At 41.7% G+C, this 20,824-nt stretch overlaps 1 pseudogene; it reads left to right on the forward strand.

The window, feature by feature from the left end:
• Positions 1-16,544: 16,544 nt before the first annotated feature.
• Positions 16,545-17,810, forward strand: LOC118707896 (annotated as a pseudogene).
• The last annotated feature ends 3,014 nt before the right edge of the window (positions 17,811-20,824 follow it).

The raw sequence follows: 20,824 nt of genomic DNA on the forward strand, positions 1-20,824 counted from the left end.
ACACACACACATACTTTCCTGTTCACTTTTCCATTCCCTGCTCTCCCTGAGCACAGTCCTAAGACACCATGCCCATAGATTAGCCATCTCTCCCCCAAGCCTGTTACTCTCAAGATGTGTCTCCAAAATCGCTGCCGCCACTCATTGTTGTTGCCAGGACGCTCGCAAGTCCCCGAGCCCCAGCCTCCGCCGTCACCCCCACCCCGGCCGACACCCGCCTCCCCTGCAGACCTGCTCCCGCGCAGACCCCACTCACTGCTACCCTGTTTCCCCGAAAATAAGACAGTGTCTCATATTAATTTTTTCTCCCAAAGTTGCGCTAGGTCTTATTTTCAGGGGATGTCTTATCTTTCCATGCGCTAGGTCTTATTTTCGGAGGATGTCTTATTTTCGGGGAAACACGGTAGAAGCCCTGCGCTCCCCTCCTGGGAGGTAGACTTCATCTCTTCCTAGCATGTGTGTCTTCCATTTCCCACAGGAAACAAGAGAAATCGGTTGTTTTTATTCCTAATTGCTGGCTCAATCAACGTTCGGAAGTCTCCCCCCCCACCCCTCCCGTTTAACTTTTAAAATAAGTAAGTGGGATGCTCCATTGGGGGGAGCGAGTGAGTTAGCTAGCACTCAAACAGTAGTAAGCTTTTCCAGATCGAAACTCCACAAATTTAGGAATTCTGGACTTGGATGTGTTCTGCCGTTTCTGTTCGAAAGGACTTAAGGACGCAGAAAATCGCTGCTCTGGTCCCCTGCCAGAGATTTGTTTAGCAAATTCCTCCGCGTTAACTTGAGCACCTCAGAACACAGGGTTCTGAATATGATAGGAGCTGGCACATTGGCCGAGGGTGATCGTGTAACCCACCCAAATTTCAGCTTTATTTAGAACTGGGTTTGGTAACGCATAGTGCACGTGGATGTTCGCCTACCAATTGGATTTGTAAAAGTCTAGCCTTGCCCACAAAGCGCATTGGAAGTTCACGTTCACGTTTATGAGATAATTCTTAGCTTTCCAAAAACATTACAGTAGGGACCTTTTCGGTCGTTCTTGAGGTATTTAAAATAAGATTCTTTTCATTACTTTAAGCACAAGCTCCATCACTTACAATCAGGGAACCATTCTCAGCTGTGCATTTCTCTGCTTTTCTTGCCATTGAACATTTTAAGGGGGGAAAACTCAACAAACAAAGCTATACAAAGTCTGGTATAAATAATAACTCACTGTGAAGTGTAAGGGATTGAAGAAACTGATTTATGCATGACTTTTGGGGAATACCATGATTTCACAAAGCAAGACACATCTGCTCAGGTAAGGTCAGGATTTTTTAATAAGGTCCATACTGAATTGTAACACCACTTGTCCTAATAGGCAGATAGCTTGGCATGGCTTTGTGGGGCTGGATGCCCTCCTGCCCAGAATAAAATATCTTTCCCATAAAGTAGCTCTTCAGTTTCCTTCACCAGAGTAATCAACGGGTTAAATGGCAGAGGTTTGGGTAATACCTCCTAAGGTCACAGCTAAAAAAATCAAAGGTAGCCCAGATCATATACAAGAATCACCCAATGAATGAAACAACAAATTGATGTTTCTTTCTCTCCCCTCTCTCTCTCTTTCAAATAAATAATAATAATGCCAAATGGAATGCACTGCTTACACCAACCATCTGTCACTACCTTGTGTACTAGTATATAGAACTATACTAGATATACAGTACAATCCAGCAAATATTTGTAAAATAATGAAAAATACTTTCACAGATACTCATATTGGCTTCTCTCAGGCTCTATCCTAAATCCAGATTATGAAATACAGGTGACACTCTGCCATCCTACTCCCCCTCCCCCAAACCCACCCCGAATTCCTTCCTATCATTTTGCCAAGCCCCCCCCCCCCTTTTTCTTTTTAAAATATATTTTATTGATTTTTTTACAGAGAGGAAGGGAGAGGGATAGAGAGTTAGAAACATCAATGAGAGAGAAACATCAATCAGCTGCCTCCTGCACACTCCCTACTGGGGATGTGCCTGCAACCAAAGTACATGCCCTTGACCAGAATTGAACCTGGGACCCTTGAGTCCGCAGGCCAATGCTCTATCCACTGAGCCAAACCGGCTTCAGTCAAGCCCCCTTTCTTTATTATCACCTTAACACCACCATCATCACCTGTGACAGAAAAGTTGCAAGGTTTACAAAAGACCCGATTTGAAAGAGGATGTAGAGTAAAAACAGAGTCAAGGACAGAATTTGGGATCACTGATACTAACAGAATAGGCAAAGGAAGAGGGGCTTCCTACAGGGAAGCGAGGAAGGAAGTCTCGAGATAATGGCGTCATGGGGAAACGGGAGGATTGTGGTTTACAAAGGAATGGCCAAAAGAGTCACACATTATATAATGGTTATATAAAAAAGTACAGGCACTACTCGCTTTACTTGGGCCATAACAATGAAGCTCAAAGGCTGCAAAATGACCTTCATAATCAATGGGACAAATATGATTGTTCCATGACCTTTAACATTTTTGTCAAAACTTTGGCAACAGAACTGTAAGGTAATTGTTGGGTTATAAGTGTATAAAGAAATGAAGAAAAAAATAGTTAAACTAGGACATTAATGTAAAACAGCAGAACCATTGAGAACACAGGTGCATTATTTCTTTGCAGAAAACCTGGAGACTAGCCTGAACAGGCAGGCGTTGTCTTCTTGCTGTATGACTTCCTAGGAGGAGCCGACTTCCTCTCTGTGCTGTTGTGAACTGTTTCCTCCTTTCTAAGTCTAGATCAGCTTCCAACGGTTTATTCTTTGAGCTTCCCGTGTAATGAAGCATCTCCAAGAGTTCATTTCATGTGAAATTTCTTGCTGGCACCACGTCCTCTGGGCATCCTCCTTCTTTCATCACAACCGCCTCAGCGCTGTGTGTGGGTAAGCTGGCCTTCCTGGGGTCCTGGTCCTCACACCGAAAGCCACCAGTCCCACAGCAGCGGCTTCCTCTGGAGCTCCACTTGCGTAGATTGGAATTTTACCTCCAGCATCGCCACTTCCTGTTTCTTTGCTTTACTTCACCTTCGTTGGCCAGTTTCCTCTTTTGACAAACTGTTTTTTATTTTTATTTTCTTTTTTTACAGAGAGGAAGAGAGAGGGATAGAGAGTTAGAAACATCCATGAGAGAGAAACATGGATCAGTTGCCTCTTGCACACCCCCTACTGGGGATGTGCCCGCAACCAAGGTACATGCCCTTGACCGGAATCTAACTTGGGACCTTTCAGTCCGCAGGCCAACACTCTATCCACTGAGCCAAACCGGTTTCGGCTATTTTTATTTTTATTTATTTTTATAAAATGTCCTGCGAGGTTAGCAATGGGACATGTGGAGGTGACTCAAGGACACACTTTGCTCTCTGTGTGGGAACTGAATAACACACCGTGACCAGTCACCCAGAGACTCGGAAAGAAGTGATGTTATAATAAAGAATCTGACTTTATTTTTTTATGTTCGGTACTGATATCTTTTAAGCCCCCACCTCTCTTCACCCCTTTGTGTCCCCCATCTGGGCAAGCTGACAGGGAAGCCTGTTACTCTGCCTTTGGCACTGCTGGGAGAGTCAAACCATGCAGGCCCTTCTGGCCTCCCTGCAGATGCTCTCATCCGAGCCCCGCCCTTCAACACAGTAAGCCCCTGAGCCAGACTCCATCCCTTTACTCTTAAGCCATTTGGAACTGGCTTGGGAGGTCCATCCTGTTCTCCCCAGAAAGCTTCCATAATGTTTGCAACAACCACACCCTCTTGACTTGTGCATGGTGTCATCGGGCTTGACATTCATCCTGAACTTTGGTGGAAGGCCATCCCATTCTTGTGTGTTCAGGACAGACATGGTGCTCACTGGTTAAGATGCACACACACCTGGTGTTTATGGAGTGATCTGGGGACTGAAGTCTGTACTTCATGCAATTACTCATAGTTAATACACCATGGTAAGGCGAATGTGAACTGCTGGGGAGATGGTATTATTTAGCTACCCTGTGCTTAATTTGAAATCTCTGCTTACCAGAACCATGCAGAGAGAGGACTGTGTTGAAAAGCATTCATTACAATGAGGTGGGGAACGGATTGCATTATTCTTCTCTGCTAACAGAACTCTGAGATTTGTCCACATATTCAGACTGCTCTGTGAAGTCCTGTGCTGCAGGTAAAGCTCGCCCAAACATCGGGACCAGGGTGGGAGGAAGAGGGGCATGGTTTGTCTATGTCCCTCACTCAGATTCCAGTCTCCTTGTCAGCAGGGGGCTTTGGAAGAGGCATATGACTACACTCTGGTCAATGAGACATGCAGGAACATCTTTGGGAGACAGGCTGGGAAGGTCTTAGCTCCTCAAAAAAGACCCTTTTCTGCCTCTGTCCCTTCGTGTGAAGGGGATGATGCTTCTAGGAGTTGCTGCCATCTTGCCATCTGAGAGGAGATTAATAGACCTGTGCCTCTGATGTGGCTAGGAAGCCACCGAATCAACCACACCCCCTCGCCCCCACACCGAGGGACATCTTCCTAGGAAAGAGAACACATTCTCTTGTTGTGTAAGCATTTGAGTTAGGCGTTTTCATATTTGAAGTGAAAGACTCCTAACAGATATAGGAAGACATCCTTACGAATACGATGTAATGGAGATTAGCTTGAATCAGCCTTCATCTTTTTTTTTTTTTAAAGACAGAACATGATTATTTATTTATTTATTTATTTATTTATTTATTTTCCCCATCACCTTTTATCCCTTCTCTGCCCTCTCCTAATCGTTTTTTAAGGAATGAGTTTTTACAGACTTTGATACTTTAATCATCAGGAACACATTACCCGTGATGTGCCTGACAACTGGTCACACACACACGTGCTCTGTGGGGCTGCAGTTCAGAACTGTGCTACGCACTAGTTACGAAGGAAAGTCAGCAGATAGGAGAAGCCAGAAAAGAACGCCAAACTCAACATGTTTTGGCATTGGAAATGCCAAATATTGGAAATCAAAGTAATGTTCTGTTGGCTATGGAAACTGATATAAAAACGCATCATCTATAAACTCAGACTGGATCCAGCTTTTGTGTGGCTTAAAGCTTTTTCAGCTTTGAGATCCCTCTTCAAGAAATTCCAACATTACAAATGCAAAACTATCAAGAACTGTGAAGGGTTTGAGATGTTATCTAACTTGCAAGCTAGCAAGTTAGCCTGCCCCAGTTTCATGGCTGCTGGCAGAAGACAGGATCCTGGAGCAGAGGCAAGCAGGTCTCAGCCTTGTTCCTGCCAAGGCACATTTCCCCCGGATTATTGGGTATAATTGACATATAACACTCCAGTAGTCCAAGGTGTACAGCATAGTGATTTGGTATATGCATATATTGCCAAAGGATTATAGCAGTAAATTTAGTTAACATGAGTTGTCTCTCTCATATAGTTCTGATTTTTTTTTCTTGTGAAAAGAACATTTAAGATCTACTCTCTTAACAACTTTCAAATATACAACACAGTACAGTTAACTGTACTGTACATTACACCCCCAGGACTTATAACTGGAAGTTTGTGTCTTTTTATAAGTGAGATAATTCAGTACTTGTCTATTTCCGACTATTTCACTTATTATAATGCCTCAAGGTCCATCCATGTTGTTGCAAATTGGCAGGATTTCCTTCTTTTAAAAGGCTGAATAATATTCCAGTGTGTGTATGTGTATTTGTGTGTGTGTGTGTGTGTGTGTGTGTGTGTGTATCATGTTTTCTTAATTGGTGTATCCATCAATGGACACTTAGGTTGTTTCATGTAATGCTGCAATGAACATGGGTGCAGATATTTATTCATGACAGTGACTTCATTTCTTTTGGATAAATATCCAGAAGTGGAATTGCTGTTTCATATTGTAGTTACATTTTTAATATTTTAAAGAACCTACATACTTTTTTTCTATAGAAGTTGCACCAGTTTACATTCCTTCCAACAGAGGAACACATAACACGTTTTATTAGTTTATTTTATTACTATATTATGCAACAGTGGGCACCATGAGCTTCATGTTCACCTCAGTTCCTTTTGTCCCCAAGTCCCACAGATGCTGTGGAGTGGCCCCGGGTGAATGCTGCACACCGCTGGAATTGCATCGCAGCTAGGAAACTTCAAGCGTGGGAAGCCCAGTCTTCAATGGGGCTGCCAGGAAATTTGCCATGAGGGAGTCCTTGTCTCTATTATACTGGTCGATAGACAAATCTCTCTGCCCTGAAGGGAGATGGGATCGCCATCTCCCAAAGTTGTTTATTATACAAACATTCCTGAAACGATCATCCTGGCCATAGCCAGTTTTGCTTAGTCGTTAGAACACTAGCTTGTGTACTAAAGGTTCCTAGGTTTGATTCCGGTCAAGGCACATACTTCTGTTGGAGATTTCCAGCCTTGGTAGGGGGCATGCGGGAGGCAACCAGTTATGTGTCTCCTCTCACATCAGTGTTTCTCTCTGTTTCTCTCTCTTCCTTCCACTCTCTCAAAAAATCAATGGGAAAAAATATCCTCAGGTGAGGATTAAAAAATAAAATAAAATAAAATAAAATGTGCATGAGTGTTGTTATTTACATATAATTGTTTTTTTTTTTTAAAAAGATCATCCTGAACTAAAGTTGTCAGTATCCAGTTCACAAGGTGTGCAGAAATATGAGTGGCCCATGGAGAATTGTCTCCCAACAAAAAGTAAGTAGAAAGTGAATGTTTCAAATGATAACAGAAATACACAATTTATAAATTTGAAAAAGCTAATAAAAGCTCTGAACATAATTTTAGTACTTGGTATTATTTTTAGTGGCAGGGTGTGGGGAAGGGGCAGCAGGCACCATGTCCAGCCCTGAAGGTGGCATGAAGCAGCCCTGGTGCAGGCCAAGGAGGTGGATGGGGACGGTAAGGCACTGGAGCAGAAGCAAAAAGAGGAGCAGAAGGAACTAGAGGAGCTGAAAGCCAAGCCCCCTGGGAAGGGCTCCTGGCCACAGGTGGAATTAAGAAATCTGACAAAAAGTGAGCTGTTCCTTGCATCTGGGCATTGGTGATCCCTAATTCCACTCCTGTTTTAACATCTGGATTCCCTGCCATACCTTGCCACCTACAGCTAGAATGGAGAGTTGTTTTGCAGGCTGTTGTACATTTAAGAATAAACTTTTGCAAATAATAATCCTATTTAATAAAATCCTAATATGCAAATAAACTGAACAGTAGAACGATTGGTCGCTATGATGTGCACTGACCACCAGGGGAAGGCACTCAACGTAGGAGCTGCCCTCAGCCTACAGGTCCCAGGCTGGCCAAGGCGGGTGCCACTGGGCCCCCTACCCCCAATAGCCCTGCTGTCACTCCACAGATCAGCCCTGATTGTTGGCCAGGCCTAGGTACCCTACCCATGCACAGATGCTGTGCATTAGGCCTCTAATAATAATAATAATAATAATAATAATAATAATGCAGTGGCTCATCTCTTTAGTTCTCCTCACTCTGACACTGTGACCTGCACTGTGAGGCTAGAAAAAACCCATCCCAGAATCCTGCCAAACTGTGTTCTTTAGTTTTGTTCTGTCCTTAATAATGTGCTGCCTGGAATTTAACCAACTCATTTGGAAAAATAAAATTGCATTTATATTAATTAATTTCCTGGATCACTTCTGTAACTTTTTAAAAATTATATTTGTTGGCTACATACATTTGATTACATGACAATAATTTTGTAACATCATCTTGTATGGAGAAAATTGAAATGCAGTCTTCCCGTTAGCATGGTCGTTGGAATTTTCAGCTAGGCCTCTCTCTGGTGTCAGTTCCATCGCTTATCTCTCTTTATCACGGTTTCCCAGTCCCAAGAAAAGGAAAAGGCTGTACTCTGCAGCCTCCAGAAAGAAAGAATATAAACTTATATTCTTTGTTCTATTGCCAAGTTCCCAGGGAAGGCCCTTGATTGGCCTGGCGTGGATCCGCGCTCCAGCTTTAGACCATTGATGGGGGACAATGCAAGGGGTGACTTCGAAGAGCCTGGCCGTTCTCCAATGACCAGAGCCATCCACAGTGGTGGCCGACTCCAGGGAAGTGCAGCCAGGCGGTTGGAATGGCGTGGGCCGTGAGCTGGGAGACAAAATTACAGCTGTCTGCTTCCAGCAAAAAGAGGGGGAAAGCCTGTAATCACACCATATAAAAATAATTGTTGGGACATTTGAATACCTTCCTTGTTTTTCACTATTAAAGGACACTTTATGTTCACACTTTAAGATAGAAATAGTGCTAGGATTGTGTGGGTGTTTTAAGTTTTCTTTTAATATTTTTACCCAATTTCTAAATTCTCATACAAGTCTGCTTTTATTATCTGAAAAAAATGAACTATTATTAAAAGGCAATAAGAGAGGTATTTCAGGAGACATCAAGTTTTTCAAAATATTTCTTTCTTCTGGACACTTGTAACCTTTGCTTAAACAGACATGATTCATGGGGTATCATTATGGAATACTTTTATTGTATCTGTCACTGTAGCAAGAGCAAAGCATGTCACTGTTCTTTTAAATTTACTCAATGGGGCTGGGTTTTTTTCTGTACCTATATGCCTGGATGAAATGGACAATTTCCTAGAAACATGCAATCTTCCAAAACTCAGTCAGGAAACATCAGAAAAACAGATAGACTGAAAACAACTAATCAAATTGAAGTAGTAGTATTAGTAGTAGTAGTAGTAATAATAATAATAATAATAATAATAATAATAATAAAAACTCCCAGCAAAATAAAGTCCTGGATTGGATGACTTCACAGGTGAACTTTACCAAACATTCAAAGAAGAACTAAAACATATTATTTCCAAACTTCTCCAAAATATTTAACAGGGAGAAGACTTCCAAACTCTTTTATGAGGCCAGCATTATCCTAATTCCAAAACCAGATAAAGATCCTACAAAGAAAGAAAATTATTGGCCAATATCCCTGATGAACATAAATGCTAAAATCCTCAACAAAATATAAGCAAACTAAATCTACATAAAAATGCATTCACCATGACCAAGTGGGGTTTATTCTGGGGATTCAAGGCAGGTATAATAGCAGCAAATCAGTAAGTGTGATATATCACTTCAACAAAATGAAGGATAAAAATCATATGATCCTATCAATAGGTGCAGAAATAACATTCGATAAAATCCAGCAGCCATTTAGGATAAAAACTCAGTGAGTGGGAATAGAAAGGTCATACCTCAACATACTAAAGGTCATACATAAAAAACCTATATCCAATGGGCAAAAGCTGAAAACATTTTCCTTAAGATCAGGAACAGGACAGGAGTGTTCACTTCTATCCCTCTTATTCAACATAGTGCTGGAAGCCCTGGCCATACAGATCAGACAAGGAGAAATAAAAGCATTCAAATTTCAAAGGAGGAAATAAAACTGTTATTATTTGCAGATGTCATGATATTGTACATTAAAAAACCCTAGACTCACTCCACCAAAAAACTCCTAGATTTAATAAACGAATTCAGAAAAGTAGCAGGATACAAAATTAATATCCAGAAATAGGTGGCATTTTTATGAACTAATAACAAACTCTCTGAAAGAGATGCAAGAAAATAGTCCCATTTACTATTGCAACAACAATAACAAAATAAAGTACCTAGGAATAAACTTAACTAGAGGTAAACGACCTGTACTTGGAAAACCATAGGACACTGAAGACAGAAATAGAAAAAGAGTCAAACAAGTGTTCATGGATTGAATGAATTAACATTATCAAAATGTTCATACTACCCAAAGCATTCTATAGATTCAACACAATTTCTATTAAAATACCAATGGCATATTTCACATATCTAGAACAAGTATTCTAAAAATTTACATGAAACCAAAAAGACCCCAGGTAGTCTCAGCAGTGTTGAGGAAAAAAACAACAACAACAAAGTTGAAGGGATCACAATATCTGATATCAAACTATACTACAAAACCACTGTAATCAAAACAACCTGGTACTGGCACAAGAATGAGCATATATGTCAATGGAACAGGACAGAGAGTCCAAAAACCAATTCATGTTTTTATGGTCAATTAATATTTGACAAAAGAGGCAACAGCATACAATGACATAAAAACATTTTTTTTTTCCAATAAAAGGTGTTGGAAAAATTAGACAGGTACAGGCAAAAAAAAAAAAAAAAAAAAAAAAAAAAAAAAAAAAAAGAAGAAGAAGAAACTAGACCATCAACTTATATCATACACAAGAATAAACTCAAAATGGATAAAGGATTTAAATGTGATTCACAAAACCATAAAAATCCTAGAAGAGAACATAGGCAGTGTAATCTGAGACATCTCTCATAGCAATATGTTTGTTGGTACATCTCCTTGGGCAAGGGAAACAAAGGAAAAAGAAACAAATGGGACCACATCAAACTAAAACGTTTCTGCACAGCAAAAGACATCATCAATAACATTAAAAGGAACCCTATGGTACTGGAGAAAATATTTGCTAAAGATTCATCTGACAAGTGCTTAATCTCCAAAATATAAAAAGAACGAATACAGCTCAACACCAGGAAGATAAACAATCCAATTTAACAAAAGGGCAAAGGACCTGAACAGACACTTCTCCAAAGAGGACACACAGATGGCCAATGGACATATGAAAAAATGCTCAAGGCCACTAATGAGAGAGATGCAAATTAAAACTATAATGAGATTTAGCTGAAGAACATACATGAATAGTCCATGGACACAGGCAATCATGTGGGGAGGGGGCTGGATGGAGGAGGGCAAAGGAAGGGAAAATGGGGGACATGTGCAATAGTGTCAACAACACAAACTTTAAATAAAAAAATAAATAAGCCTTGATTCATCTCTCAATGCTGTTTTTTTGTTAGAAAATTTTAAAATGGAACCATTTTGTTCTCAGTACATCTATTCTTAAGCCCTAGACACACCTTAGAGTTTTACATCACACTCTGCTTTGGAGTTAAAACTGGAAGTGATAATACCTTTAATTTATATAGCACTTTGGAGCTTAAAAAGGAGTGCTTCCAAATTGCTTATTTCTACACTCAGTTGTTCGGAATTAGGAGACATAAAAGAACTCAAAGAACAAAGATGGAGCCATGAATAATGTATCCCTCTGTGTACTTGCTCGCTTGCATGAAGGATTGTACAACTTTGGAAGATTTGTACCTCAATTGAGATGACCGTTTTATTGTTGTTTCAAAAATCCTGGATTTATTCATTAATGGTTATGCTGCTAAAAATAAATAAATAAATAAATAAAATTAGGTTTTTCTGTTCTTCCTTGAAAGGAGACATTCACACTTGAATGTTAAACTCAACGATACTGTATTTCACTATTGAACATGCTTGCTTGTGTTAATGGCGTGAAGTGACTGCTCTCCAGGCGATGTCGTCTTTCAGGGAGTGTTTCTCACATGCTGCCCAAGCAGGGTGCTTGCAGGAAGGTCAGAGCCTGAGCCACTTCTTCCCCAGACAGCAACCGCTGCTTTTACCGCTGCCTCAGCTCCATTTCCACAGTCTAAGGTACTGTTCTCCACTGGGACTGTTCCCCACTGGGACTGTTCCCCACTGGGACTAGTCATTTCCTCTGGAATAAAGGTTTGTTAATGAGGGAACTAAGGTTGCTGCACACACACACACACACACACACACACACACACACACGCACACACACACGCGCGCACACACACACACACACACACACACACACGCACACACGGCCAATTAAAAAAAAAATCTCTCTTCTTCTTTACTTTTTCCTCCCCACCACTGCCGATTCTTATCCTTCTTCCTCCTGTGCCTGGGCGGGAAACACAGAAAGTCCCTTAAGCCCCACTGGATGCCCCAGACGTGGTTCCTCACCACAGGAGCCACCAGCCTTTTTGAGGAAGTGGGCTAACCTTCATCTTTATCTCCTGATGACTTCTTCAATTTCTCAGCTCTGACAACATATTTAGGAAATGGGGTGAGAGAAAATGGGTTTCTCTGTCAGTAACATGGGGCCTATGAAAACCTCTTAGTCCTGGCAGCCTGAGTGCTGGTACTATATTCTTTCGTCTGCGTCAGGACAGACATCACCATCACCTGTCACCTCTAACCTGTGCCCAGGTGGACTCACGCAAGCCTGAGTTAGCAGTACTGACTTCAGTACTTTTCCTGTCAGGGTTGCCACACATTTTATTTTTGTTGTTGTTGTTGTTAAGCCTCACCTGAGGATATTTTTTTTTTCATTGCTTTTTCAGAGAGAGTGCAAAGGTGGGAGGGAGGGAGAGAGGGAAAAGGGGGGAGAGAGAGAGAGAGAAACATGGATGTGAGAGAGACACATCAATTGGTTGTCTTCTGCATGTGCCCCCACTGGGGCCAGGGGTCAAACCTGCAACCCAGGTACATGCCCTTGATTGGGAATTGAACCTGTGACATTTAGGTGCACTGGCTGACACTCTAACTGCTGAGCACACCGGCCAGAGTGCCACACCTTTGAATGTGACCTGGATCTTTTCATTCAATGTTGTTTTATCATTTAATTATTTAGCGTATGCAGCCAGCAGATGTTATGGAGATGTCTGTCTACCTGACACTCCTGTGTCAGTTGATAAGGGGGGTTTAGAGAAGGATTCCTGCCTCTAAAGACTGTCAATCCAGTAGAGAACATACCTCTCTCTGTATCTGCCTCCTCGCACGCCAAGAATTCAATGTATTAAATATCTCCGGAGCCACTTCAGGTCTTCCTGCCCCACACCATGTTCCAACTGCAGCTGCAGCCACCTGCACAGCGCAGGCTCTGAACAGCCAGAAGGAGCAACCTGACAGCGTCTTGCCTCTTGACAGGCCCATGTCAACAGCCTCTCACTTCTTACCCCAGGGATTCTTCAATGTGGGCTTGGGCCTCTCCATGGGCACCTGCTTAGCACCTATGCATGTGTAACCAGGACGTGGAGGAGTTAACACATTTTACCCAACAGAGCTGATGCCCCTGGAGGTACCCATGGCGAGGGAGGTAGGGTACCCTTGACCAATGGGCAACAAAAGCCTCCCCTTTTCATAGCTGGGCCAAGATAGTAAGCCAGAAGCAATTCCACCTCTTGGGAGAGATTGCAGCCACTAGCACTGTCGTCAAGGACAAAAGATGTACAAGGTTGGGCCCCGCCATATTTTATTCAATTCTCTTTTTGGTTCCTACACAATCTAGCTCTATCATGGCAGAGGCCAGTGGGTTGCTGAAAATTACACAAATGGTAGCCAATGGCAATAGCTGTGATAGATAAATAAATAAATACATAGATGCCTTTACTGGAGCAGATTAGCTCCTCTTTTGGCACTCGACATGCAGCTATTGATCTGGGAAATCAATTTCTCTCAATGGCCATTGATAAGAAGAATAAAATGCAACTGACTTTGATAGCAGTATACCAGTACTTTCTTGAGTGCTCCTATTCTTTTTTGATAATATAATCTATAGGATCATTGATTATCTTGACATTCCCCAAACCACCATGCTGGTCCACACTATTGATAATATTATGCAAATTAGACCTGGTGAGTATAAAGTGGCCAGAAACCTAGGTGCCCTAATAAAATACAGTGTGGCCATGGGTGAGAGATCAATGGCATAAAGATGCAAGAATCTGCCACTTCGATAAAGATTTAGGGATCTAATGGTTTTGGGGAAAGAAGGGAAATCCCTTCTAAGGAAAAGGGGAAGTGGTTGCACCTTGCATTCAAAATCACTTTTTAAAGAAATGAAACATAAAGACAAGGCACTTGGTGCAATGGATTTTGGAGACAGCACATTCACTTGGGAAGACTGTTCTGACCCACTCATTGGGTGACTCAGAAGGCTACCAGTTTTAAGTGGGTGTCAGAGCAAGAGAGGACTCCGAGGAGGTCCAGGCTACCTTCCATCAGGCCATTTTACCCAACAGAGCTGATGCCCCTGGAAGTACCCATGGCGAGGGAGGGGGCTGTGTGGGAAGTCCTTGCAGTTCGGAAGTAATGGCATTCTGCAGCAAAGAAATATTCACCATTTGCTTTTTCAGATTTAAAAAATATTTATTTATTAGAGAGGTGCTAATTTAATACAATACATATGTTATTGAAATTCAACAATAATAGCAGTGTTCAAATACTTTGTTCTCAGGACCCCAGTGTACTTTTAAAATCTTTCTGAGCTCTAGCCCTGTTTGGTGTGACTCGGTTGGGTATCATCCTGTGCTCCAAAAAGTTGATTTAATTCATGGTCAGGGCACATACCGGGTTTTGAGCTCAATCCCTGGTAGGAGGTGTGCAGGAGGTAGTCGATCAATGTTTCTCTTTCTCTCTCCCTCTCCCTTCTTCTTCTCTCTCTAAAAAAATAAAAAGAAAAATTTCTGAGCTCTTTGATTTTGTTTATATCTGCTAATAGTCACATATTAGAAGTGTATATTTTTTAAATTAAATGTCTATCTTAAAAAATTTAAATCTACTGCATATTAATGCTTACTAAATCCACTACATGTTAACATATATAATATACATTTACAAAAATGATTTTCCAAAACAAAACAAAACAAAAGTTAGTGATAAGAGTAATGTGGTTTTACATTTATACAGAGGAGTCTCATATGTGCTTCTACATTCAGTTGGTGGCAAGATACTTGCCATGTGAAATACTCTTGGTGTGCTGCCAGATCCTGTTAGAGACAGACTTCTGAACCAGAGGCACTAGTGCCCACATGACCAGAGCTGACCATCATGAGCTGGTATTAACAGACCGACCACATTATAAGCAAAGAAGATAATGCTACACTCAGGACGAGCCCACGCAAGCGTAGAAGACCCATATATTTCATCATATGGCCCCAAACCTCCTGCTAACAATCTCTGTGACAGCAATGCCTCTGTCCCAACTCAAATGTGTGGCTTAGTGGGACTGGGGTGGGAAGAGTTCCTATCACTAGCTGGTGGAGGAGGAAAAAATTCAGGTTTTATTTACTGACTAGAGGCCTGGTGCATGAAAATTTGTGCACTGTGGGGGAGGGGGGGTGGGTGGTGCCCTTCAGCCTGGCCTGTTCCCTCTCACAGTCCAGGAGCCCTCAGGGGATCTCCTACTGATGGCTTATGCCTGCTCCTTCTGTGGGATGTGACCGGGCTGATCAGGGGAAGGCGCCGCCTCCATCACTCCGCTGCTGCTGCCACTGCCAGCTGCTGGCTTTGTCTGAAGGCAGTTTGGAAGACATCCAGTCTAATTAGCATATTATCCTTTTATTAGCATAGATGGTTTATCAGGATGGTTTGGTGCTAGCCATAAATGGTTTGGTGCTACACGACAGCCCTGCTTAGGAGTGGCATTTGGGACGGTGGTGACAGAAATCTGCCTGGTGGGCAGATCTGCAGGTACTAGTCTTCATGGCTCACTGGTGTGGAGAAGTCGTCAGAGGTAAGGTATCTGACCACATTAGTTTACAATGTTTGCAATTCACGTAACTGGACCAGGATTAGGATCTCGGGCTTGAAAGGGCCAAGGGGAGGGTGGGGGACTGTCAGAGAAACTTGAGGAATCCAAACTATGCAGGGAAACGAGTTCATTAAGATTACTAGTCAAGACCTGCCCAAATTCCAAATTTATTATGTGAAATAAAACTGGTACAGGGATAGTCAAATAAATGGGACAGGAAAACAACCCCAGGAGCAGACACATGGACATTTGGTTTGTGACAGAAGTTCACCATAGGACCATGAGGGGAGGACTGTGTTTTAAAAAAGCAGACCTAACACAATTGGGCATTTATATGGCCATACAATGAAATGAGATCTCCACCTCAGACCATCCGTCAAAATAAAATCCAGCGGATTATAGACTTAAATAAAAAGACAAATTACAAATGGCTTTTACAAGTTTGTTTGGGAGAAAATCTTCATGACCTCAGAAAGAAAGATTTCTACAAAAGCTCTGTGCATACAGAAAAAAAAAAATAGATATTTTGACATTTAAAATGAAGAATTTCTCCATCCAGGATATCAATAAGGAAAGGAATACCCAATAGAAAATGGGCAAAAGGCTGAACAAACATTTTACAGGAGAGGTATTCCAAATGCCAATGATCTTATGAAAAGTGCTCAACCTCCCTGATAATCAGTGAAATGCAAATTAAAACCACAATAAAATACCACGACACACTGTGTCAGATGGGCAAAAGTAAACTGAAACTGCAATGCCTTCTCTCTCATAAATTCAAACACACACGTCTCTGTTTCTGGGCACTTTATTCTGTTCCTTAGACTCTCTGTTTTACCTGCTAAAGAATAGATCTGTCTCCTGTTGGTGTGGGTGAGGGAGAGTTTCTATTGCACAGAAGTAGGAAGGGGTTGTCAATTTTTAAAATTAAACATACAACCAGTTCTCATTTATCCTTCACATACACTGCAATTCCTGAGTCCTTTGGAGATTCCTCAGTTTACAGTTGGCTCTCCATAGCCATGGGTCCGGCATCAGTGGATTTAACCAATCATGGATAAACATATTTGAAAAAATGACGCTACACGGTTGCTGACATGTACTACAAAGAAGACTGGCCTATGGCAGTTGTGTCTGTGCGTCTGTATGAAACAGGTTTGTCTTTTTCTTGTCATTATTCCCTAAACAATACAATAGAACAACTATCTGCATAGTATTTACATTATATTAGGTATTATAAGTGACCTAGAAATGATTTAAAGTATATGGGAGGGCTGGCTGGCGTGGCTCAGTGGTTGAATTTGATTCCTGGTCAGGCCACATGCCCTGGTTATGGGCTTGATTCCTAGTGTGGGGTGTGCTGGAGACAGCTGATCAACGATTCTCTCTCATTATTGAACTTTCTATTTCTCTTTCCCTCTCTGTTCCTCTTTGAAATCAATATGAACATATGTTTTTAAATGTATAAATAAATAAATAAGTATATGCGAGGATGTGCTAATGCATGCCATTTTATATAAGGGCTTGAGCATGTGGATTTTTATTTGTGTGTGGGAGGAGGGGTGCCCTGCAAGTAATCCCCCATGAATATGGAGGGATGACTGTATGTCAGGTTGCTTCTCAGCTTTCTATGTTGCTGGCTTAAGATTCAATTTCCTTGGGTTTACTGACTCATTTATCACTCTTCCATCTGCTTCTAGCATCCAAAATTTGTTGTCTCTCTTTTCATCCTTAAGGGTTTATTCCTTTAAACACACACACACACACACACACACACACACACACACACACTCACTCACTCACAAGCACACCACCCTGTCTTCCTGCTTCTCATCAGGGCCAGGGATCAAGGTGAAAAGGAGAGTCCCATTCAGGAGTTTCCCTTCTGAAAGCTCTGCCTCAACAACTGTGTGGGTGAGAGTGGAGTCAGGCTGACCAGGCCCCACCCCGTGTTCTCCAAAGCCAGATGCACCGGCAGATCCTTTGGCATCAGGAAAAATGAAACCATTTCCGTCCACGAGGTGAAAAAATCTTGGAGAAAAGTCTAAAGGTATGAGAGTACGAGTTACTAAAAAATAACTTCTCAGACACTGGAAATTTAGGTTTTGGGATCCAGGAATAGACACATTTGGGCATCAAATATGGTCTCCAGAACCTGGACTTCTGTGTGGTGCTGGGTAGGCCAGGTCTCAGCATCACAGATAAGAAATGCAGGGCAGGCCGCACTGGGGCCAAACAGAATCAGCAAAGAGGAGGCCATGTGCTCGTTTTAGCAGAAGGAGGGTGGGATCATCCTTTCTGGCAAATGCATTTTCGTTTCTCTCCAAAAGGCTGAAAACATGTGTTCAGCGAAATGGAAATAAAATAAAGCAAAACAACATTAAACCTTCATTATCATCTTAGTGAGATTTCAGAATGAAGAGAATATCTATATGTATACTAATTAATTCTCCTTTTCCCTTTTGCTTCCCCTCTCTCTAAAAATCAATAAAAATATTTAAAAAATCCAATCTGTGCACTAATCCCAGTAGGGGATTTATAAAATTTTGAAGATATTCACAGATTAGTACATTGGTCTGAAAGACAGCTTTTTGTGTAAAGCACAGATTTATTTAGATGGGTTAGATCAACAGGTGTTTGATTATTGACTGTCCTTCATTAGTGAAGAATCACACATATTCTACACTTGTGGAATAAGCCACTTTTCTTCTACTCATCAAAAATTATCAACATATACTGTCTTTGTTAAAACAAGACACATTACTGCCATCTCCTGGAAAACTGTAGTAATAATAATAATAATAACATAAATTGCCCATCTAGGAAGTATAGAAAAATTTAATACTACCCCCAAAACCCACCTTAGTCAAGATGCCTCTCACGTGAACAGCGCTGCCCTTGGATTTGGTGTCCTTGTGCTGTGCAGAGCTTGAACAAGTGTCCTCTTCGTTACCTTCTGGGTTCAATCATACAGATTTTTCTGTGTACCTTCCTTGTCCAAGGAGAACTCTGGGGAGGAACTTGAGTTTTCTCTCTGGTGATTAGCGGAGGGGATGGTGAAGGAGAAGTTCCTCATGTGGTGGTGACCCTCAACCATAAAATTATTTTCATTGCTACTTCATAACTGTAATTTTGCTACTGTTAATGAATTGTAATGTAAATATCTGTGTTTTCCAATCGTCTTAGGCTCTACAGCAGCGGCTCTCAACGTGTGTGTGTGTGTGTGTGTGTGTGTGTGTGTGTGTATGTGTGTATGTGGTGGAATATAACTTTTTGAATGCTTTCAAAACCATCCTCTACCTATCTATTATAAGGGCGCCCATTAATACTCTTAACATCTAACAGATACCGAATGTGGATGTGTAAAAAATCCTCACCACTCTGCTGGTTTTGTTATGCATAAAAAAATGCAGATCACACACTAGCTGGTTTTGCTCAGTGGATAGAGCTCCAGCCCTCAGAATGAAGAGTCGCAGGTCCAATTCCAGTCAAGAGGTCAAGGGACATATCTTGGTTGCAAGCTCCATTCCCGTCTCTGGTCAGGGCCTGGCCCTGGTTGGGGCACATGCAAAGGCAACCAATTGATGTGTCTCTCTCATATCAATGTTTCTCTCTCTTTGTCTCTCCCCCTCCCTTCTACCCTCCTTAAAAACAAATGGGAAAATATCCTCAGGTGAAGATTAACAACAACATCAAAAAAAAAAAAATGCAGATCACAATGATTGCTAAGTGTGCTTTGACTCTTTCAGTTACGTAAAATCAAGCGTAAATGGTTGATATTCCAGGTTGAAAATGTTGACAGAAGAGCGGAATATTTAAGAGCTCTGTTTAGATGTTTTCAACTTGCTTAGTGTTAAAACATGATCTCTGAATAAATTTAAATTGTGCTTATCCCAACATGTCAGAAATTTCAAAGAAAATGGAAAATTTCTAGCAGAAAATTGCTTTGCTTTGTGGAATCTCCCACCACACCATAAATGAGGTATAAATAGTTTTCTAATTTAGGAAAAACAATGAGAAGATTTTGCTGCTGCTTGAGACAAGCAGTTTTACCTACTCTTAAAGTAATTGGAATGCCTGATTGAAAACATCATAGTAGGAGAGCACACAGCTCAGAGAATTTCTGGAATGCCAAATTAGAGCTACAAATAGAAGACGTGTGTATTGGGCTCTACATATCACTGGAAAGAAAAAGGTGTGATTTAAAAAGTGAAATAGCCCTGCTGGGATAGCTCTGTTTATTGGGCATCATTCCATGCAGGAAAGGTTGCCAGTTTGACTCCCATTCAGGGCACATGCCTAGGTTTTGGGCTTGATCCCCATAAGTGGCACACAGGAGGCATATTTTGCTGTCACATTGATGCTTCTCTCTCTCTCTCTCTCTCTCTCTCTCTCTCTCTCTCTCTCTCTCTCTCTCTCTCTCTCTCTCTTTCTTTCCCTTTTTCTCTCTTTAAAAATCAGTTAAAAAATCTTTTTAAAACAGTGAAATAATGTGCAGCTGCTGCAACTGTTTAGGGTAATGTCTTGGGGCCAAATCTCCTTTCTGCTAGGCCCAGCCCTCCGGAGGGAACTTCACCAGGGCCCCATGAGTGTGCACTTCGGCCTTATCCCAGATGAGGCTCTCCCTGACATGCTGAAGCCAGGTTGGGCCATGTCCATTCATAGCCCTATAGCTCACCAGCCTGCAAAGAGCAGACCAGCAGAACCGGTAGGTCTGTCAAGCACAGTTTCATTATGTCAAAGCCTTCCCCTCCTCCACCTCCTTAAGGGACAAATTACCACCGAACTCCTCCCCCCATGTTCCTCCTGGTGGAGCGACTGGACCCCGCAGAGCCCTGCCTGTAATTACTGTTTACTCCGGTTTCTGTGGCTCACCTCATTATAGTTCATCAACATCATGAAAGGGTCTCATATGCAACCAGAGACCAGGGGTGGAACAGACTCAGTTTAGATTCTGACTCACTGGGCTTCATTGGGTCCAACTCCAGTTGTGTCTGCTCCTGGCTTACCTCACTTCTGTGGTCACAGGAACACAAACCACTTCACAGTCACCGGGCATTGTCCCTGCCTTCACGCCCTCTCTGCCACTTCCTCTCCCACCCCAACTCTGGCCAACCCATATAGTTTTCCCTGAATCTAATGAAATTATGTAATGCAGTAGATCATCCCCTGCCCTCAATACTGTTCATTAGCATCTATTCCACATATTTCAGTGCCTTTCTAAATAGTTTTATCCCCTCTGAAAAATTTCTGACTTTTAAAATTTCTCTGGTCTCTTCATCTTGTTTCACATTATATATATATACTTACCTCTTACCTCTTATATCATTCTTTGTCATCAGAAAAATGTTGTGTTGTGCCTATTAGAAGGAGACCT

Source organism: Pipistrellus kuhlii, unplaced genomic scaffold, assembly GCF_014108245.1.
Source record: "Pipistrellus kuhlii isolate mPipKuh1 unplaced genomic scaffold, mPipKuh1.p scaffold_m20_p_6, whole genome shotgun sequence".
Taxonomy (NCBI): Eukaryota; Metazoa; Chordata; class Mammalia; order Chiroptera; family Vespertilionidae; genus Pipistrellus; species Pipistrellus kuhlii.